Genomic DNA, 17486 nt, shown 5'->3' on the forward strand with positions numbered 1-17486 from the left:
ACTTGGCCGTTAACGGAAAAGGCGGGATGGTGTAAGAGCGGGACGGGAGGACGTCTGAGCACGTTTATAGCTAAAGCGAAGCCCAGAGGGTTGAGCAGACGGAAGCGCAAACCCCTTCTCCCCTTGGCAGCTCTGCCAGCCCTCCCCCCACGTGACCGGGAGGCAGCCTGCGCAGCCCCGGCCTGGAGGGACTACAGCCCCCAGAAGGCCCCGCGGCGCGGGTGGGGGGAGGAGTCGAGGCCTGGCGCGCGCCCCAGCGGCGCGAGCGGAAGAGCAAGAGCTTCGAGGAGGTGGCGGAAGCGGAGAGCGACGGCACGCCCGGTAACGAGTAGCCCCACGTCCCTGTCCTTTCCTGCCTCTACACCCTTAGCTGGGGCTGGTCGCTCCACTTCTCCCCACACACTTTGGACAAGACTTCCTTTCTCTTTTTGTTAGTTACCGGTATTTTTTTTCCCCTCACGTGACTCACGGGGCGGGTCTCCGTCTGGGGCGGAGGTTACTGGGAAGCTGCCGCCCTTCGACCCCTGCGGGCCCTGGGTTGCAGGGATCCTCCCGAGGCCCTTTTGCTGTCCTAGAGGCTGAGCGCCCGCTTTGGGGCCTCTTCCCAAATACTCTCTGCGGAGAGGACATTCCTTTCCCGGGTTTCAACAGGTACTGAGCGGGTCCGTGGCGATCCCCCCAGGGGTCAACGGGGCTGTGGGCCTCAGAGGCCGCCCCGAGAAGACCCCGGGGCTGCTGGCGATTTCCGGGCTGCGAGCATTTTGAGGGAGTCCGCTCGGCTGTCCAGGAGCCCCGGGCTATGGGCATGAGCTGGGAGTGAGCTGTTTGAACGGGAGGATGTACTTCCTGGTTTGTTGGGCGGCCCTCGGAAACCCCCAAGTCCGATTATTAAAAGTTTTTTTTACTCAGTAAAGCCGCCTCTCAGAGTTGAGAAAGGAAAAAAGCACAGGGTTTGGAGACTAATGTCCTGAGACGAGTCTCAGGTCTGTCACTTGCTGGAGTTGTGATCTTTTGTAACCCGTTTTCCGCAGCCTCGGTTTCTAGATCTGAAAAATGGGGCTACTAGTCTTTGGCCTGCCTGCCTTCCAGTGTTGTGGGCGTCAGCGGATAATAATGTGATACGTGGGAGAAAGCATGTATCAAATATAACTTTATCCTCCTGTCTCCAGTCTAGGTCAGTTGAATTTTAAAACCACGCTCATGTCTTTGAAACTCGATTATAAACATGACCATGCTCTTTGTGAAAAGCAAATGATTTAATAAATAAGGGGAAGTGACTTTGGAAACGAATACAAGCCGTGCAAACGTTAAGCCATGTACCTCTTGAAGAGGTGACTTGAAGGCCCTGTCACCTGTAGAGTCCGTTTTAAACTTCATCTGCAAATGAAGGTCTCCCAGAGTTAGGACACTTCCCTACCCGCAACGCACTCGCCTGTCAACCCATTTTGCTCAGTTATAACCTTCCTTCACCACAAAAGTACAAGGATCTCAGCACTTTCTGTTCATCAGTTGTGCTAAACTGATGATGCCTGTCTCCAGCAGGTCTTGTATTTTTTTTACCCCCTTTAAGATACTTCTGGTGCTAAGTCTAGCTCTAATTCTAACACAGTTCCACTGACCTTGTGTGCACAGTAGCTGAAATACTGGGGTCATCTTCATCTGTCCTAGGTATGTATGCTAGAAGTCTGTTTCCTCATAGTTAGAATTCAGAATATAAATAGCCCATATTCCAGTGTTCTGGCAGTTAAGATCTGAGACTCTAAGCAGGTAGCTTTTTTGTCTTATTTTTCCCCTTGTAGAGAATGGGATTTTACAATCAACATAAGGGTTTGGAGGTGTAGTAATAAGGTAATCCTAACTTGTACTTATACTGATATCATCGGTTGGAAAATGCTTAAATGTGGTTCAAAAAAACAGGATGGCGGTACAGTGAATTAGTCCAATGTACCAAGTTGAACACATTGCGTTCAAATCCTGGTGTTGTGACTTACTTTATGACTTTTGGCAAATTAGTTGACCCCCCTGAGCCTGATTACTCGTTTCTAGGATAGATACAATAACATTTATCTTGCAAGGTGTTCGTAAGGATTAAATGAGATGTTAATATAAGAAACTTAGTAGTGCATAGAGTAAGTGCTCATTGCTTTACTTTTGTAATTGTTGACTATGATGATCAAAAAATGATAATTTAGATAATGTATTTTCTTGAGATTCTTTTTTTTCCCCAAAATACTGTAAATAGAAGTTCTCATTCTGCAGTGTGTTTCTTAGCAATTGTATTTTATATAAAGATTATATTAGGCTATTTTTCACTTTTAGAGGTTTCTAAAATGCTACTGTGAAAAGATTGTTGTTTGGGATGTGCTTTGGTGCTTCATTTGTAACCTGCAGTAAGGATGCTGTTTTCTGTCTGCACATTGTAGCTTGTAGTAGAACAATTATCTGTGTTTATGACTTAGTTATTGACTATTGACTAGGACATAGTTTTATAGAGCCATTTTTTGGTCCTTCCCCTCATTCCTGCCTTTTTTTTTTTTTAAGTCAGACTGTTTGACTCCAAAAGTTAGTTAGCTTAGTGGGTAGGTTCCAGAGAGCTTGGTGACCTCATTTTTTATTAAGGTAAAACTCTTAGTGACATTGGTGGACACATTTGCAAGGAGTGAGAGTTGAGAGAAACCAAGAAGGATAGTCTAATAGAGAAAATTGATCTGTTGGTCAAAGCAAAATCTTAGGGTTAAGAATTGAAAATATTCATTTTTATTTCCTACAAATGAGTTTTGACTACAAGATACCTGCAGACTCAGATTTTTAGGAAATGTTTCCTTTACTCTGTTTTAATGTGGTATCCTCTGGCTCTGCCCTGGTAATTTCATTCTTCCAGTTATGAATCTGCAAGGTAACTATTTTTTCACTATAGACTTATACAAAGCTATGACAATAGTCATTTCCATTAAAAATTACTTTGTATGCTATAATGTATTATTTTTTCCTTTGTCTTAAATGCTTGTGTTCTTAAAGAACAAGAATCTTTGCTGTTTTGCTTAAAGAAGTTTTGGAAAGTAAACTCATTCTCAGCTTTAGCATCTAAGTGTACTTAGTGGATATGCTCAGTAATGTCTGTGCTGAATAGTTCTGAGTAAGAACATTTTGTTGATTGTCGTATGTCCCTAAGGCATGCTGTTGAGAAACTATATAGTATTGTGGAAATAACCTAAGCTTTGGAGTCAAATCAAAGTTTGAATTCAGGCTCCACCACTTAATAGGTTACGACTTTGGTTCATATTATCATTCTGAGTTCATTTTCTGATCATCTGTAAAACAGGGATAATAATAACCAATCTTGCATGACTGAAAAGATTAGAGATTTTTTGAACTAGGCACGTACTAACCAGGCTTAGCAAAAGGTAGATTATGTTAGCATTACTTTAAAAAAATTTTATTATTATATTTTTATGATAATCATTGATTTTGGTCAAACATTTATAATTCATTCCTCTAATACTTCACATGATCAGTGTGTTTTGTTTTGTTTTGTTTCTGTTAGCCAAGGTTAAGGTTGTTGACTGTAACCATCAACCCATGAAACACAGCAAAGCTAATTGGCCAAGATTTTCCAATCTGTGACCCTGTCCTCATTAGCTCTGTAGACTAACCATTCACAAAATAGCTCACCAGAATGAATGATAAAACTGGTATATTGTCGATTCAGTACTTATGGACTCATTAGACATAATAGAATTAAGTGAACTAGTGCTAGAATAAAAGTATAGATTTTTAATGATAAACCTGTATAAATATAAGATGAGCCCTCACACTCTGTATAAAATTGGGGACCTACAGGGTGATCTTTGACAATCATTAACCTGAGTTATAATTTAGACATTTCTTCTTTGTTGAACTGTATTTGTTGCAGACTTCCCACTTATAGAAGTGGAAAGAAATGGAACTAGGCTATTGGTAGCTTGAACCCTACTTCTATGCCACCCATCAGAAAATGTGCTCTTAGCTAGTGGAGAAAACATTTAGAGTTCCTTGTTGATGAGCCCAGCAGGATGGATGAAGTCTGGGTAAGTCATAAGAGTTTATTGAATTACGGAAAGATTCCGGTTGACAGAGCTTTAGATAGAAGAGAAGTTATAGGGTGTTGCTCAGCAAGCTGTAAGCCTGCATTTGAAGAGGGTTTTCTACTCTCTCAATAAAACATAGACCAGTTGCTTCCAGTCTGTGGTGTGCATTTTTCACTTGTCTCATGCTAGCTTTCTATATAGCTTTCCATTCTTCAGATTCACTCTTCAGTTTTATTAACATTTGTTGTCCCTCTTATATCTTTTTTTTTTTTTTAATGTCAAACATGGTTGTTTCCAGACTAGGGATAAAAATAGAGAAGCACTGTTGGAAACAGCAGGTCTGGTGTCTAGTATTGTGAGATTCCCAAATAACACTGTTAACCTGTTAATATAACGGTATAGATTTCTGACAGCTCCTGACCATTTTACTTGGTACAGAGGCAAAAACAGAGGCAAAAGGTATGTGGCACTCCTTAATAGGAGATTTGCTTCTTAGGAAAGAATACATGTAGTGTTAATACTGGCTTGCAGTTGGGCTGTTTCAAGTTTTTTTTTTTTTTTTTTTTTTTTTTTTTGCCATGGAATACCAGAAGAGTATTAAAGAAGAAAAGCACTTGGATATAAATCCTAAACTCTCAAATTTATATCGGTAGTCCAGTATGTGTTTTCTTATCATCTATACAATAGGGATAATAATACCATTCCTGCTAGTTTATCAAGATTAGAGGGAAAAGGTAACAGAAATGTCTTGGAAATGGTGTAGGTAGCTGTGGGGAAGAAACTGACCAAAAGGCAGAGTCCATGAGAGTAACACAAACACCTAACCACGCACACACACACAGACATACGCACTGGAGGGAAATAGAAGGAAGAACACACACAATAGGCAGAGAATGAGGGTCATCTAGAGACGGGAAGTCAGAAACACTGAGAGAGACAGTCTGAGGCAGAGTTAGAAAGAACAGTAATCAGAGATGTAGAGAGAAGGGCCACCTTAGAAATGATAGATGCAGAGAGGGAGACAGAATGCCGGAGGGATCTGGGAGGGCATGACCAGGAGATGGAGAGCTTATTGAGGTAGTTGTTTTCTGTTACCTGAGGAGACCTTCTAAATATTTGTAATTAGCAAGGAAAGGGAAGAAAAGTAGATATTAATAGCAAACAAGTAACATGTTTATGCAGTTTTTATTCTACTGAAAATTCTCCTTAAATTCTAAATTTATTTTGTATATTTGGCATGCTGACACCAGAATAGCTTCTGTTACAGATCTATTAACCTCTTGCTTGACTCTCTTCATAGTGTATTTTAAACACATTTTTAAAAAATTAAATAAAACTATTGTTTTCTTTTGGAGTGCCTGGGTGGCTCAGTCAGTTAAGCATCCAACTCTTGGGGCATCTGGGTGGCTCAGTCGGTTAAGCGGCCGACTTCGGCTCAGGTCATGATCTCGCGGTCCGTGAGTTCGAGCCCCGCGTCGGGCTCTGTGCTGACAGCTCAGAGCCTGGAGCTCGTTTCAAATTCTGTGTCTCCCTCTCTCTCTGACCCTCCCCCGTTCATGCTCTGTCTCTCCCTGTCTCAAAAATAAATAAATGTTAAAAAAAATTAAAAAAAAAAAAAAAAGCATCCAACTCTTGATTTTGGCCCAGGTCATAATCTCATGGTTTGTGATATCAAGCCCCACATTGGGGTCCATGTGCTTTCAGCACAGAGCCTGCTTGGGATTCTCTCTCTCCATCCCTCCCCTGCTCATGCTGCTCTTTCTCTCTCTCTCTCAAAATAAATAAAAAACATTTTTTTCTGAGGCACCTGGGTGGCTCAGTCTGTTAAGCGTCTGACTTGGGCTGAGGTTATGATCTCAGGGTTCCTGAGTTCAAACCCCACGTCGGGCTCTGTGCTGACAGCTCAGAGCCTGGAGCCTGCTTCAGATTCTGTGTCACCCTCTGTCCCTGCTCCTCCCCTGCTCAGGCTGTGTCTCCCAGCAAAATAAACATTAAAAAAAATTAAAAATTTTTTAAATGTTTTTTTTAATTAAAAAAATTTTTTTTAATGTTTATTTTTGAGAGAGAGAGAAAGAGACCGAGTGCAAAGCAGGTGAGGGGCAGAGAGAGAGAGGGAGACTTAGAATCCGAAGCAGCCTCTAGGCTCTGAGCTGTCAGCACAGAGCTGGTCTGGGGACTGGAACTTGCGAACCGAGAGATCATGACCAGAGCCCAAGTCGGATGCTTAACTGACTGAGCCACCCAGGTGCCCCCCCACCCCCAATTTTTTTTCTTACAAATCTGGTACATGGTTGCTGTAGAAAACTTGGGAAATAAAGAATTAAAACAACAAAAAACAGCCTCATAATATAAGCACATAACGAAGGCCACATTTTTCATATGTTTTTTTAGTCTTTTTTTTCTAGGCATCTGCAAAGCTCTTCTACTTTCCTAAAGAAATCAAAAAACTTTTTATGAGTCCAAATGATTTTATAAATTAACTATGGTGGAATTAACTTTATGTACCAGTTTTGGCACTTAAATACTTCTATAAACTATTTGTATACTTGTTTTTATTTCCTCCCATTCTAGATTAGATTAATAACTATATGTTATTTACCTTTGTGTTTTAAACATCTAGCAAAGTGTTCTACATGTATCAGGTACTCAGAATATATATGACATGAATTGTTGAGTTCCCAAGTGGAAACTGTCTTATTTAAACAGGTCTGTCCAATTTCTCATTGGCAGATTAGACCTTCAGTGTTGAGAAAAGCTTGATATTAGAGTGTATGTGTGCACGTACGTGTATAGGTTTCATATGAATGGAGCTACTGAACTAGGAAAGGGCGCTTTTTCTGGTTAGCTTTTTGTGTAGCAAGCCACTCCAAAACTTAGCGGTGTAAAATACCCATTTTATTATGCTGTGAATTTTGTCTGAATTCAGACAAGGTAGTGAGGAGATGGCTTACCTGACCTTTAGGTGGAAAGACTTATAATTGAAAGCTGGTGGTGACCTGCTGGCTCCTGGAGGTGTCAGCATTCATGTCTGGAGGCTAATGTGGCTGTCCCACAGAACACCTGCCTACAGTTTCTCCACATAGACCAGTGGAGCTTCTTGAGAGCAAGGTGGTGACTGTTTCCTAAGAATGAGCGTCCTAAAAGAACCACGCGGAAACTGTACTGCCTTTTGGGACCTACTCGTGAAAGTTACATAGTGACATAAACTTGCCAGAGTCAAAAATAGCAGTTACACTGAACCCACTTCTCACGGGAGAAGTGTCAAAGTCACATTGTGAGAAAGGGTGGGGACAGGAGATAGGTGCCATCTTTGGGAAAGACAGTTTGTCACAAGCACTTAATTGAACTGAAAAATAGTAAGTTACAAATGAGTTAATACAATTATCACATTTTGAATTTCAGTTCATAAATTTCCTGTTGAATCTTAGTAAGGATTTCCCCCACTGTTGATAGCATTTTTATTCATTTATTTTAAATATTTATACTAAACTTGTAAAAACTTTTAAACTCAGAGCTATTTTAAGTTACTTTTTTGGCTTTTGAAATCTGAACAGGATCTTACTTCTTTTTTTAACCCAGTTTGCAAGTTGGTCAGTATCTGTATTTGGGCTTTTTCACATCCCTTTTTAAATTTCAAGTATTGTTTTGTAAATAATATGGTACATGTTCACTGTTGAATATGTGGAATATCAGGAAAGAAACAAATAAAATCCATGCATAATTCCACCTCTTAGATGTAGCCAGTTTCAGGTCCATGATTTCTTATCCATGTTTCCTAAATTCAAACTGTTACGAGAATGGGAAGTCTTTAAGAAGTTTGTGGCAAACTGTGTTGGCAGCAAAATTCAGTCTGCACTGATGTCAGGCTACTTGTAGTCTTTATTTTACATAGTATAGTGATTTATACTTTTCCCATAGAAGTATTAATGTGTTTAATTAGAGTTTTGCCTGAAGCCCTAGTTGGAATATTTTGTAACATATGGAATATGTACCATATTAACCTTTGTAAAATATAAAAAAAGTTCGTGAATTGTGAAGCCTCTCTGGCCCCAGGTGTTTTGGGTAAGGGATGTTGGACTGGAATTAAAAAAACTAGTGCCAGGAAAAGATGAATTTATAGCCTGTTTAGTGGTCCTAAGTTTTTTTTATCCTATGAATCTATTCAGAACTTTTGTGCTTTCATTTCACATTTTCATTTTAGGAGACTACCCAGAAGGAAAATTAGTAGTCTTGATTTGTTTATGTGGTGTGTAATTCTCTACAACTATCCCAAATAACAGTTGCAGTCTCAGTGTGACCATCTTTCAATACATTCAGAATTTCCAGTGACCTTTTAGGCCTCTTGACTCTTCTAGTGTAAGAACCAATGATTTATTAAGTACTGGAGTCAACAAGCCCCAGGAGCCATGTAGCTCTTGGTTTCTGCGACCATTGTTGTTAATGTGACGTTGCTTTTCTTTCACTTACTGCTGTAGTGTTTCTTTTTTGTACTGTGCTTCTTCTTTATTTCCTTGGGTAGCCTGAAACTTTTCTTTGCTTCTGACACTTGAGTTCAATGTCAAGGAATTTATCCTTGACTTCATAATGTCATATAGTTTTAATTTTTAAGTATTTCTTATTATAAATTCAATATGTGCTCATTATAGAGGATTTGGAAAATATATCCATATTTTCACCATCTGGAAGTAACTATTAACATTTAAGATTATTTCCTTCCTATGTATGCCTATTAATGTAATACAGATGCACTTAAATTGGGATCTCTTGCTATTGTATATAAATTTTGTATCCTGATTTTTTTAAAGAAAGGTAACATGTTTATGAGTAGTGTCTGGCAGTTTCTGGAACCAGCATGAATTATATTCTGGGCAGTGATCTTTAAATTTGTATTCACTTGGAGTGGGAACCTAGGAAATGGGTTCAAATTCTGGCTTTCCCATTGCCAATCTGAATACCAGGGCAAGTATTTCCCTGAATACCAGGGAAAGTCGTATGATAAAAACAGTGAGAAGGGTTGTCCTGGCAGCTTTGTGGGCTGACCTCTAGTTGAGAGTGGCTGGGGAGTATTTCAATACAGCAGTAGTGGGGTAATGTGGAAACAGAAAACATGATAGCTCTCATGGAGGAAGAACAGTAAATATGGGGTTGGAAAAGCTGAAAGAATCAGAATATCTCAAAGTTTTGAGCCTGACCTAGCAGGTATATTGTCGTGTCATTGATAGTGACATTGGGAAAAGAGCTCAGATAGGCCTAGGGAGAAAGATAATGAGTTCAAGTGCTAATATAAATTTTAGGTTTTAGATCATTTGAGTGCTAGTTAAAAAAAAATCTGGTGCTTTAAAACTAAAGAACGTAAAAATGAAAGGTCTCACTTTTAAAGTATTTGTTTTTGAGGCCATACATTTATTTTAGCAAATAAGTATTCTTTGGAATTTGTCTTTTGAAACTGCTTTCAGAAACAGTAGAGTCAATACAAGAAAACCAGTCTCGTTGCTTGATGATCATATCCTTTGTTTTCAAGAGAGTATTTTCTAGCTTGATCACTCATCTTAATTACTTATTTCTAAGTGATATTTGACAGTTTCTAAAAATGATTCTGCAGAGGCATAAAACTTTTTATGGTGGATATTTAAATGACTGTCATGTGGTTGCTGAAGACAACTTAAAAAGTCTTAAGCTGTGATAACATCCTTAGAATAAAGTACTAGTGTACATTGGTTAGGAGGGTGGGTTCTAGACAGCCTAGGTTTGAATGATCTCTTTGATACACTAGTTATATGTTTTGAGCAAGTTACTTAACATGTCTGGGTCTCAGTTTCCTCATTTTTAAAATGGATATGGCACAATACTTCCTGCTTCATAGGATTGTTGTGAGGATTAGCTCTTAGACTTAGAACTGTGCCTAATAAATATTAAGAGCTCAGTAAATATTAGCTATTTATTACCCTCACAATAACTACTGCTGTTGCTACCACCACTACTTTATTTAATGTGTGCGTTTTAAAAATCACTTGTATTCCTGTTTAATTATGTCACATACAAGTGGAATGATAGGCAGCTGGAGATAAAACTAGAGGTCAAAGATCTGACACATAGAGATGTTATTTTAGAATGTTGGCCTAGAACCCAGTGGGAGAAGAGTGGAAAAGACCAACAATAGAGTATTGAGGAATACTCCCAATAAAGGAGCGGCAGGAGAATGTTTAGAGAAACAAAACAAAGAGTGTGCCTTAGCATAGCGGTTATACTAATTAGGATTAGATTTGGTTGCAACCAAATAGCAGAGATTTAACCATCATAGAAGTGTATTTCGCTCAACGTCAGGAATTCCCAAAGTAGTCTAGGACTGGTATGGTCTGTCTGTCATGGTGTCATGTTGTTGCACTTCTCTGCATGGATTCTGTTCTTTTCTGAAGTCACTTTATAGTCTAAGATAGTTACTGGAGCTCCAGCTGTTTCATTCACATTCCATCCATCAGAAAGGAGGAAGAAAAGAACACATCTCCTTCCCTTTAAGGGTACTTGCTGAAAGTCACACGTACCACTTTTGCTCATATTCTATTGGTGAAAATTAGTCACATAGCGACACCTTTCTGCTGGAGAGATGGGTAAATGTAGACTATTCTGAGTGGTCAGTGCCTGGGAATAAAGAACAGGAACAATCAGGATAATCCAAGTGTGGCTAGATGAAGAATACAAGGTAGACAACAGAATTAATTGTCTTTAGGACAGTTTGTCATTATTGGTAATCCTTGATAGAGTTTCTGTACTTATAAAAATTATGAATATAAAACCACTCTTGTCAGATTGCATTAACAGTACTTTGTTTTTAGGGTATAATCCTTTACAAATCCTTGTTTGTTTTTTTTTTAAGTTTATTTATTTTGAGAGAGAGCATGCACTCATGCCAGAGTGGGGGAAGGGAGCGCGGTGCGCTGGCGAGAGAGAGAGAGAGAGAGAGAGAGAGAGAGAGAGAGAATCAAAAGCAGGCTCCAGGTTCACTGCGGAACTTGATCTCACCACTGTGAGAACACAGCCTGAGCCAAAATCAAGGGTTGGACACTTAACTGACTGAGCCACCCGGGTGCCCCACAGATCCTTGTTTAATTAGGATTATCAGTCTCTCATAAGGAAAAAATTATGTGTATGTACGTATATGTATGCTTGTGTGTGTACAAACATACGTATACATAATGTGTGTGTTTTATGTATCTCCTCAACATTGGCATTGGCCGAAATTACTCCACGTTGCCACAGTGTGCTGTAAAATGATGGCAAATAAGCCTCTGATACCTCTCTTTTGTTGTCTTTAGCCCCTAATTTTACTTAGTTTTCCATCCACTCTCCAATTTGGTTGTTTTGGGCAATGTTTTAATTCGTCTCTGTCCTTTTATGTTACTACTCTCTCTCTCTCTGCTGTTAATCGTACTTCCCCAAATAGATAAATGAGCAAATTTAATTAAATGTGTTATTTGCACTCTCCTGATCATTAATGAATTTGTAAGTAAGATCAGACCTACAATCTTCCTGGTATTACAATTACTGAATTTTGTCCACTCAAGTGGTAATTATTTGCCTTAAATTTTTTTTTATTTTTAAAGCTTCTGTATTTTGTATGTTTGTGTTCTTTCAGTACTAGGAAAAAATGTGAAGGTCTCCCAACAAAAAGGGAGACCTTTTTCCTTAGGATTTTTTTTTTTTTTACTCCTTTCAATTGAAAATATTTTATTTATATATATTTTTTAAATGATGAACAGTACATTTAAGATAAGAAATTCGTCAGTTGCTGTTTTTTGTATTCTATCAACAGACATATAGTTTAAAATAGACAAGCTTTAAAAGTCAAATAGTAAAAACTGAATTTATAACAAAACATAGTGAATCCCCATGCTTTCTAGTTTCTTCCCTAAAGGTAACCACTTTCAGCTCTTCTTCTGGCATTTATGTATCCATATTTCCAAATAATATATGTGTAGTGCTGTCTTTTGATTCACCAATTTTTTCATTATATGTTAAGTTTCTATTAAGATAAAGAAAGTTTTACTGTTCTTTTTTTAAAAAATATTTTAATGTTTATTTTTGAGAGAGAGAGAGAGAGAGAGAGGCAGAGTGTGAGTGGGGAGGGGCAGAGAAAGAGGGAGACACAGAATCCGAAGCAGGCTCCAGGCTCTGAGCTGTCAGCACAGAGCCCAATGTGGGGCTCGAACTCATGAACCATGAGATCATGACCTAAGCTAAAGTCACTGTTTAAGTGACTGAGACACCCACATGCCTCTGTACTGTTTTTCAACCACCATCACCACTGCTATTCCTTCTCTACCTTCCCAATTTAGTTATATTACAATATCTGGTTAAATGAAATAGTTAATCTTATGTTTACGTTACTGTGCCTGTGCAAATTTTATTTGCTGATAGTGTCTTGAAATAGTAGCCTCTCAGTGCAGTTTTCCATAAGGTCAGTCACAGTAATGTGTTAGTTCTAATTTTCTTCCTTTTTTGGCAACTTCTCTTCTAGAGACCTTCATTGTCCTCCTATCTACACCTACTATCTGGGCCTGCTTCACAGCTCATTTCTGGGGAAGATTTCCCTTTGTTATTCTTAGACTTTTCTTTCCTTTTCAATTTAGATTCCCAGTATTGTAACTCTTAACCTTCCTTATTCCTCATTTACCCTCTTGCTTAGGTAGGGCACATCGTCTGGTAGTTGTGTTGGATTTGAAAGATGCTACTGTGGCAGAGAACATGGGGACGACAGCCTTCAACATGCCTGGTTCTGTTCTAGAGCTTCAGTCTGGATTGGTTGCCTTCTACTTCTGGTGCAGTTAGCGTCCTGGAATCCCATTCACCAATATTCCTTCACTTCTTTTTTGTATTGAATATCCTGTTTTCCATATCCATGCCTTTCTTTGTTGGGATTTATTTCTTCATTTGGTGTCAGGGTGATGATCCCACTATCTAGAATATCTGATCAGGCAAATCTTGAACAAAGCAGAGTGTTAATCATACATAGTGGTTTTTGGGAGTGTGGAGTTCAGGGATTGGAAGATTTTAAGAGGTGGAAGTAGGTTAACATCATCTGTAGATGCATGGTTACTTGGGTGACATTGTAGTTCATTTGTTGGCCCTCAGGCGGGGGTGTTTATTGGAGTGAATCTGTCCCTGATTGTTTGGCTTAAAAGAGTGCCTTTTGGGTTAAGTTGTCCTTATCAATTGAATGGATTTGAAACTGATTCTCTTGGCAGTTTACCCTGGCTGGGAACAATCCGTCTTTTCCTAAATTTGTTAGAACTTTAAGTTCTTAGTCCTCTGGTGATTTTCTAAGAAGGTGTATTTATTATATGGGAGGTCATTTTTAAGCCTTTCCATGTCAGAGCGTCTTTTCTTTCTGTCCTCACATTTGGTAAATATAGTTTGTGTGAGTGTAAAATTCTAGATTGGGAATATTTTTCTTTGGAATTTTGAAGGCATAATTATTTCTCCTTGTCCTCTGTTGCTATTGAGAAGTCCTCAGCAAATTTGAGTCCTCTTCATTTGTTTGGATCTACTCATTGGAAACTTGTTCAATCTCTGCCTTGTCCCCAGTATTCCGAAATTTAATAGTGATGTGCCTTGGTGTAGGTCTTTGCCTGTTTTTATGTAGTACTAGGTATTTGTAGGTATTTGGACGTCCTTCTAATTTACAACAATTTGCCTTTTCTTTTCTTTTTTTTTTTGCAGCTAGTGTGTGGGAATGGGAGTGGGGAAGGGTAGATCTTAGCTTTCAACCATGTGCACTTCATCACTGTTTTAAAGACCTCTGCACTTCCAGTTAGCCCCTAAACCAGAGATCATCCCTTTTTACATTCTGCAGAGATAACCTCAAGTCTTTTTTCAGGGAGCAGAAGAGATCTAAGGATCTAACTGCTCCTCAGACAGCTTTCACTCCGTGCCCTTTCTCCATTTCACTTCCAATTCCAGAGGCGGTGCTGTCCGTTCCTGATCCTTGTATAGGTTTCTGGCTATAAATTGGGTTGGGTCTCAGCATTCTATACTGCTGGATTGGGATTTGACTCCCCAGGATCTGCTGTAAATATTTGCATGTGTTCCAGCTTCCAAAGTTTTGTTACTTTTTTCTCCTTTTTCCACCCTTGTTGTTTTATATCTTTAAAAAAAACAACAAAAAACACTTTACTATCTAGGCTGTGTTAGAGGGCATCATCTTCATTTATTATGGGGTGGTCCTTTCCCTTAATTCCCTGACTTTGGTTGTGACTATTCCTGACTGGTTTATAAAGTAACAGCATTCTTCTCCGAGGAAGATGCAGGTGCCCCCTTTCTTGGCAGTGAGGAGGTCAAGTGCCCATCTGTTCTGGAGGGCAACTCCTGCCAGGGAACTTATTTGGCCCTGCAAGGACACTAGGGAGTCAGCCACTCGTTCCATGTCTTCATTGAGTTCTCGGGACAGTTTATGATATCGTTCCACAGAAGAGCCTGTGCCTCCTATCCCTGTGGCCAGTCCCTATCCCTGTGGCTATTCTTGTCCCTAGGGTAGTAACACTGCTCATTTATATTGGGCCTTAAGACTGAAGGTTTATGAATGGGGTCCAGATTAGAGGCAGTCAGTAAGAGGAAGGTGAGTGCGAACAGGAACCTCTCGATGTTTTCCCAGCTTTCTGGGGCAACCTCTGCCAATCTGATGGCAAGGAGTAAGGACGGTCTATTTATTTTATTGGACTGGCGATTCCGCAAGCTTCTGCTGTTTGTAGACCAGCCAGCTTCCTGGGTGTGGTTTGAGTAGGGCTGAAGATCCTAAGAATGTAGGACTCTCCAGAAGGTCACTTTGAGCGGTTTTGTCAGACTTGGGTCAGTCTTCCAAGTCTTGGGCTCCTCAGGTTTGGCCCTTTTGACTCTGGAGTGGTGGTCCCATGGAGTGATGTCCGTGACCTTGAGGGCAGTAGGGAGGTCACAGTAACGGTATGAGGCCCAGTCCACTGTGGTTTGAGAGGGTCTTTTTTCCAGTCTTTGACCCAGACCAAGTCCCCTGGTGAGAAGGGGTGTACAGGGGATCCTAAAGAGATTGGGGCCCTATCTGTGGTATATCGTTGTAACTCATTTAGGGTAGCCTCTAAAGCTTGAAGTTGTTCTCTTATTCCCTTATCCCCTATTTGGTGTAGGTCCCCTGGGAGGCTCTTTAGACATGGAAGGGGCCTTCCATACATTAATTCAAAAGGGGAGAAACCTTGAGTTTCTGGTGTGCAACGGACACGCAGGAGGTCCAGGGGCAATAGGTCCGGCCATGAGAGGTCTGTTTCCTGACAGAACTTGGCTAAGGTTCCATTGAGGGTGCGATTCATCCGCTCTACTTTCCCTGAGCTTTGAGGCCAGTAAGCAGTCCAGGTGATGTTGAGGTAGTTGGTTAAAGTTTGTATAATGTCCACCATGAACGCAGGGCTGTTATCGCTGTGGATTGTGGCTGGTAAGCCAAACCGGGGGACAGTTTCTTTCAGGAGGACTCTAGCTACTTCCTGGCTCCATTCCGTCCTGGTTGGGAAGGCTTTGACCCATCCAGAGTATGTACAGACTATCACTAGGAGGTATCTAAGTCCTCGGCTTAGTTGGACATCTGTGAAGTCTATTTCAAGGTCCTCAAAGGGGGTAGCTCCTATTTGGACTCCTGGTGGGAGTCGCGGCATGGATCAGGCATTATTCTTGGCACAAGTCACACATTGTTTGCTTATTGTCTGACACAACACAGGCAGCAGACTGATGTAATATTGTTTTTTGAGGAGGGCCTCTAATGCAGTTTTTCCTAGATGGGTGAGTTGATGGTATTTGCTGACTAGATGCCCTCCCATTGTTGCTGGGACGAAGATGCGTCCATCTGGCAGTTTCCACCATCCTTTCTTGGTCTGGGTGGCCCCTTTGACCTCAACCCATTTATTTTCTTTTTTAGTGTATCTGGGTGGAGGGCTGGAGTTGTCAGACACCATAGGGCCATAGTAAGGGCCATATGTCATGGCCATAGTAAGGGAGGGAGCTGTGTCTACCTCCTTATTTTCCAATGTCCTTTCTCCTTGCAGTAGACACATTGATCCCTTGCTGAGGAGGCTCTGGGCTTCCCCCCTTTTGGCAGCTGGACCTTCCTTGTCCTTTTGTTGTCCTTTTCCTTCAGAGCAGCAGCAAGGAGGCTGACCTTTTTTCTCATCTTTTTTTCGGCTTCTCTCTCAGCAGTGACCTTCCTGTTCATGTAGACCTTGTTAGCAACCTCGATCAACTGGGTGATGTTCATTCCAGTGAAGCCCTCGAGTTCTTCTTCTATATCTGGGGCAGATTGGGCCACAAAAAGAGGTGTTTACCATCTGTTGGCTTTCTTGTGCCTCGGGATCAAACGGGGTGTAAATGCGGTAAGCCTTGCATAGCCTCTCATAATAATCCCTGGGGATTCCCCTTGCTGCTGGGTGATTGACGGTATCTTGGTCATATTCATGGTCTTCTTAGCCCCTGCGCAGATACCCCAGAGGGGAGTCTCTTGGTACCTGCGGTTGTGGACTTGTCCTTCTTCTGTAGTGAAGTCCCATGTAGGACGTTCTTCAGATGTGGCTGTCCTAGCTCAGGTGCCAGGATCGACAACCCTGCCTGGTGTATGTTCTTCAAGGTATTGCTGAGCTCCTCTCATAATTCTCTCTCTTCAGTGTTAAAGTGTGGAGCAGCTGTTGGCAATCTTAACCAAGTTGGTCAGTGGGTCTGAAAGAGGGACTCCATTAGGTTTGTGGTTTTTTGGAATATGATGGTGTGTTAAGGTTCCAATTGAGGAGATCAGTAGTGGGAAAGGCTGGTAATGCATCATGGAGCTGCCAGGCTGGAGGGTTTTGTTTTCATCGTGTCTCTCAGGTTCCCGCGTCTCTCGTACTGGCATCTGGAGAGCGCCTGCGCCTGGCCAAGGGCACAATCTGGCCGCTGGTTCTGGGGGAGAGAGGATCTGCCGAGTCTGGAGGTGGTGGGAGACCAAAGGTGGCAGAGTATCGGGAACCAGGGGGTTAGGTGCTGATGGTCTCAGGGGAGCATATGGCAGGGGCAAGACTGGTTCTTCTGCCAGATCACTGGCGAGAATTTGTGGAAGTGGGGACTTCTGTACCCTAGCCTGTCCCTGTTCGTTGCAGGTAAATCACACCCAAGGGGGAAGGGTTTGGGCAGTCTCTAACTAGGAGTCGATATATGGGAACTGATCTGGGTGACCTGGGTCTCTGGTGACAACACGCCAGACACAGCAGACTGTTGGGACATCTAAGGTTCCCTGTGAGGGCCATCCTACACCAAAAGTGGGCTGTTCCAACTCACATAGGGGCCTTAACTTGCCGGGGGTCGTCTTAATTCCATTGTCTCCCAAAAGCTCCTTCTTGAAGTTCTTGATCATAGTCTCAAGAACTGTGGGTGTGCTCT

General features: G+C 41.1%; 1 protein-coding gene across 9 annotated transcripts in view; it reads left to right on the forward strand.

Moving 5' to 3' along the window:
- Positions 1 to 223: 223 nt before the first annotated feature.
- Positions 224 to 17486, forward strand: part of R3HCC1L (R3H domain and coiled-coil containing 1 like) — a 94333-nt gene continuing 77070 nt past the window's right edge. For 2 of the 9 annotated variants that reach the window (XM_040486088.1, XM_040486094.1), the window contains exon 1: positions 271 to 651. The gene's annotated coding sequence lies outside the window, so the exon portion shown is untranslated. The other 7 variants (XM_040486092.1, XM_040486086.1, XM_040486087.1 and 4 more) reach the window with 7 other exon arrangements.

The sequence above is a fragment of the Herpailurus yagouaroundi genome, unplaced genomic scaffold (genome assembly GCF_014898765.1).
Source record: "Herpailurus yagouaroundi ecotype Mexico unplaced genomic scaffold, PumYag 163, whole genome shotgun sequence".
Lineage (NCBI taxonomy): Eukaryota > Metazoa > Chordata > Mammalia > Carnivora > Felidae > Herpailurus > Herpailurus yagouaroundi.